This window comes from Lepeophtheirus salmonis, chromosome 2, assembly GCF_016086655.4.
Source record: "Lepeophtheirus salmonis chromosome 2, UVic_Lsal_1.4, whole genome shotgun sequence".
Lineage (NCBI taxonomy): Eukaryota > Metazoa > Arthropoda > Copepoda > Siphonostomatoida > Caligidae > Lepeophtheirus > Lepeophtheirus salmonis.
The window spans coordinates 21,280,887-21,286,938 of NC_052132.2; positions in this window are offsets into that span (position 1 = coordinate 21,280,887).

Below are 6,052 nucleotides of genomic sequence, written 5' to 3' on the forward strand. Positions count from 1 at the left end.
GATCCTTAATTATGTATGCATTACTCGAGCGTCTTTTCAGACAGAAATTTAATCTGTAAATTATTCCTAATAACTATAAATTCTTGAGCCCTAAAGCTAACCTTATTCGAGCCACGCCTCACGAACAAACCCAAAATAATTACTTTTTGAAATATTTAAAGTGAAAAGAATATTAAGTAGGACTTAACACATCGGTTTAATAGTTTGAAATTGCCTTCATGGTTCGACAACCATTTCTATTAAGAATATTCACATATCAAACCAACTTAAAAAAAAAAAAAATGTTGTGGAAATTGATCCATCCAAATCATGGAAAAATGGAAGCCAAATAAATTTTTCTGCTGGAAATACTCGGGCGCAAAAAAAAATAATAATACTGAGATTGCCAATGACCTCAGGATCAGTCAGACGGCCGTGAATGACATTAAAAGGGATTTGAAACCCAAGGAACAGTCGTCAGAAAGTATGGGAAATGTCACGAACAAACTGTAAGAACAAAAGCTATAATTATGCGTGTCAAAAAAACATCGCTAGAAATCAAGTGCGGACGATTAGCTGTATGGCCAAAAAGATGAATGTCAACAGGGTAACGCTCTGAAGGATCATTAAAGATGATTAGGGGACAAAATCAAGAACAAGGAGGAAGAAAAATTTCATTACGACATCCACTAAGGAGAAGAAGTTGTATAGAAGCAAGCTTCTTTTAAATGTGTCCAAGAAAATGTGGCCTCCCAACGCTGCTGATCTTGATGCTTTGGATTATTACATCTAGGCAAAGGTTGAGGCTGCAACAAGCCTCACGGGTCTATGATGTCTTTGGAGTCCGCCATCAAGGCCTCACGTGCTGACTTGTCAGAAGAATACCTTGGTAAAGTTTTTTTGCACCCTTCAGGAAGAGGGTGGAGACTCTCATAGAAGCAGAAAGAGGTCATAATATCTAAAAAATGTCGATTTCAGTTATAATTTACTAGAAAAAAACTTTTTTTTATCATTTTCTTCACAATCTAGTTTTTAATAAAGTTTGAACAACAATCTTCTGTGTAAACTTGAATATGACGCTTGGGATATAGTATTACTTAACACTCAAGTTACAAATGAAATACTATGTGATATTTGTGTCCTGAGCATAGAATCCAGAAAGTACAAAGTTATACAGCAACCGTATCCTGTTGCTCTAGTGTAACTGTAATGTACCTAACTGTATCGAAATCTACGTTTTCTTTCCTGATATATTTTTCATGTTTATTACATTAATCCTTGAGTACTCTTCTTGTTCAAAATAAATATTGATATGATCAGGAAAAAATAAATGACTTTCATTTCTTACCATTTTTACTCTGCCCCTTGGTCAAAACACTTGGCCTTTTAGTTAAATTGGACCAAAACTGACACTGCTAACCATAAAGCACCCTTTATTCATTTGACTATTGCTAATGAAAACCTTCTTTTAAATAGGCTCATGTGTATACTTCAAATTATACCTTGAATTCGTCAAACTCAGTATCCATCTATTTACTTTTTAAATGTATTTATCTTTAAGTAATCTGACTTTTTCAACTTTGTCCTCACACGTACTCTTGACCAATTCAAATAGGATTCTATTAAAACGTTTACCCTTTTCATGATAGTGTCTTGACCTCCCAAGTCTGTATATGTAGGTAGGTATTATAATAGAGGTATTCTACCCGGATGTGGGTTGAGACTGATAACTAAGTATCCTATCATTTCATGTTGAAGAAAAGGAGGGACCAATTTATTATAAATGTAGGTGTACTACATATGTATACCATGATGTTAGTATCGCACTCATCAATAGGTCAATATGTAGACATGACCTTTTCAACCAAGGGAAAAAATCAATATTTAACTGTAAAATATATAAGAGATTAGTATCGACATGTTATTATTACTAATCCCCGAGTATAGGGTGGTGCGTCTCATATCCAAATACATATATAACAACACAACCAGGGAAAACCAACAAAGTTGTTGTCCTTTTATATAATTGGTGGTACACAGGTAAAAAAATCCAATCCAAACAATTTTCTTATTTACGGGTATTTTCCAACAAAATAAAAATAGTAACTATAACTATATTTTTGAAAATATAATATGACCTTGTCTTTATAAGTATATTATGTGTTCTTTACATCAATAGAAGCTAATTTGTATCCTAAGACATAAGTAGATATTACATAAATATCAATACTAATACTTCATTATCTTTCTCAATGTAAGGCTTTTGTTAGAATTTACATATTTGATGTATTATGTAAATTGTAGAGCCTATTTAAAAATAGTTTAAAATTCCTTCTCAGGGGTGTCTGCAGGACTATATATATATACATATTTTTTTTTTTTTTTTTTGTGTGGGAGGAGAGGTCGGTTTTTAGAATTTTTTTGGAAAAAAAATGCAAAATTTAAATTGTTTTGAAAAAAAAGAAGAAATCCACTACTGTTTACTAAAATTCTTTTTTTTTTTTTTTTTGGGGGGCGGGGACTACAGCCCCTCCTGCACACCACTTCTGTTCTACAAATACAGTATTTCATCATCCATATACTAACATCTAAAGGATTGTTACAGTCTTATATCTGTTCAAACTTTTCCTCTTCACTTCTGAAAAATTTCCTGGCGCCCATCCATTACATTACATTAATTATTTCAATTATTTTTCAAACAACACGACAACCAAGTGATTAATTTTTGTCCATATTTTCTCATGATATATTTTTTTTTGAGATACTACAAATGAAGTCACTTAATCATTTAGCGTACCCAATTTATCTTTCCATCGAAGAATTTACCTTGAGTTAAATTATAGAGATTGCTTAGTTACTTATACAATAATTAATTATACCCTCAGAGCCCTCTAGTGCCTAAAAAAGAATTTTCATAGCCAACTAAATTTGGGTAAAAATTTATCACGTGATCGTCGTTTCGTCAGTTGATTTTAACTTTGGTCTTGGGTTGAGATATATCTTTGGATAGAAATAAGAAAAGAGCGAATAAATGAAAGGCTTAAAGAACGTTGATCAAAAAAAATTCCGTTAATCGTTGAATTTTTATCTATTCAGGCGATCAAAAATGAATACAAAGCGTGAACCATACTAATTTTCCACGCAATATTCCAGCTTGGATTTTTAGAAAGATAAATTGCTTTACATCCTCACCCTTCCCTGTTATTATTATCTCCTAAAAAATCTTTGAAATAGAAGCATATTGTTGAATTGAAACTATGACTGTTGAACTATAAAGAAAAAGTCAATCTATTTATTAACAAACTCTATAAAATATCTATTCAATTATTTGGAATATATTATAAAAATATTTTTTGATAATATATAGAGTCAAATCATGAAGAAACGAAATATCTTTATGTAAAAAAATTTACAGGTAAAAAAATTACTTCCTGAAGAGCAAAGTACAGAAATAGACATTGCCTTGGTGTATGAATAGGATTTGTTAGTTTTTGAAATATCAGATTTTGTGTTTCATAAAATACTCAGTATTGATATCCATTACCAAAATAATACAAATTGAAGCATTTTTTTCAAATGATTTTTTGTATAGCACATTTTCCACTACTTAAAACCATTTTAATTTTTTCTTATATTAGGAACACATATTTTGGGATTGTAGCACTCCGTTCTATAACAAATAATTATTACTTTGTCCTTCTTTTCTTTTTTTCTTTTCAACTTAGTAACTCATTTCCTACTAAAACTAGTGGATAATTAAAAGTATATATAAACTTCTATAATAGGTCGGATCAAAAGGAATTAAAAGACAGAAGTAAATACATTTTCAATAAACTGAGTTCTCCATCTACTAGTTTATTTGCAACAATTGTTCTCCTTGGTACTACAGGCTCAACTACTTGCATATGGTTTAACTTAGGGACATTAAAATTTGACAAAACTTATTAACATTATTAAATTCAATAAAAACTTCTACTCTAGACCAACTAAATGGACTCATTTTGATTTATGATGGCATCTGTGACAACTGTGAAAACATGTGATTGTTTTAATAGATATAGAAATTACATCAGAGGGTAGCTTCTCCACAAATTGCATTTAAATGTAATCTGCCTAATATTGCCAGGGCAGTTGTAAAAGTTTAAAAAGTTGAGAAATTTTTTATTCTATAATATTATACAGTTATGATATAAACTTTTGTTACTTTTGCTTATTAGAAAAGAAGTCTGTTACAACCGACTCGTGTTCCAACTGTCTTTGACCTCTCCTAATATGTAAATAAAACCATTTTCGAATAATGAAATTCACAAAATTATTTTTAAAAATACAACAAATGCGTGATACTGGCCAATAAAACAACTCTCAACTCTAGAAAATATGAATATCGACCTTGAAAGATTCCCCAAACTCTCATTGAAATAGGTACAAAACATAATTTATGCTTTAAATCAGAAGATAATTTACCTAAAAACCTATTGTATTTTTAATAGAACGGAAATGATTAGACATTTTGAGTTCAAACTACTCAAAAAGGATATGTTATGGCAAAACCCATATATATATATGTATGAGATTTAAAAAAACTCTTTTGGATTCTTTGTTCTACCTAAAAATGCTTGATATCTTTTCATTTCCTTATTTGTAGACCATGCAGTAGCTTAACATGAAATGACAAGTCCATCAAATTTATCAGGAGTTAGGAGTCAAATGCGACAAGAAAAAAAGATCAAGACTAAATTATTATACTTTAACAGATTATACCTCCTTATCCATTGCCCCCATTATGAACTCGAAACTGCTTCTAAAGTTGGTACATATTATTCTGAGGTACTCCTCTAATATATCAATTCATACATGTCTCAACTTTAGCCTTTAGGGAATCAAAATTTAGACCCCCCCCCATACCCCCACCCCTAGAACATAACTTGATACCATAATCACGGGAGGACGGGTGTCACATTAAAAAGAGTTTTTCCATCAACCAACCTTGAATCTCTTTGCCCATATATGAGAAAGTTAAATCCTGTTGGAACAACTATAATCTCTTGGGATAATTGGTATCTATCTAAGGCTTCAAATCTTTGATAAGGACACCCTTATACTCAATTTGGTTCACCTTAACTTCCTACTCTAACCAAACATGTTGGCCACACCGTTTAGGCAATTATCTGACCGTTTCTTGTCGTTGGTGTTTCAATTTTTATTTTGCCTTTTACCTTGAAAATGAAGCATTCAAAGATGTGACAGAAATCCCCATGGATGAGATCTGATACCTTCTGCCATTATATAGTCTTTTGCAAAGGAGGGAAAAGTTATTATAATGCTAGTCCCAGTCAAGTCTCAAGTCTTTGCTCACAAGTCTAAGTCAAGTCCTGAAATATTTTCATCAATTTCAGTTCTATTCCCTAAATATTTTTATCGACTATAGCTTGAGTCATCAGATTTAATTCAGGTTTATTACAATTCCATAATCCTAATTTATGTACTGTCCACAATGTTAAGGCTTTTCTTGAACTCAGTTCAAATAAGTCACAAGTCAAGCCTTGAATCATTGATTGTGTGATCAAGTCGAATTGTAAGTCCTAAGAATATGGGAACAAGGCCAAGTCGATCCCCGTTTCTGGTCATTTATAGAAAAAGTTTTCTTTATGTTAAAATTAAAATATCAAAAGAATAAATTACATAAATGGCTTTACATAACATGTGAACATATTTATAAAATATATTAGGCACTTTGCACGTAAAAAGTTGTAAGGCACAGCATGTAATACTATATCAGCGTATGAATTCTAATTGCAAAATACTTTATTTTACCTGCAAATGCCCATTTTCTTTTAAAGAAAGAAAAAAAGTTAAGGAAATTTGTGTAAATGTTGTAAAGAGACAGTATAAAAATAATGGTTCTAAAAATACTCGTTTTTATTATTTATAGCCTTTAGTTAGTATAAGAAGATAAACAACTTATTAAAATTTAGAAAAAATAGTTTTCTTTATGAAGAAAATGTTTCTAAACCATACCTTTATTCAATAAAAAATATACAGGGTAAGGCAGCAAAACGTAGACTCGAGAAAT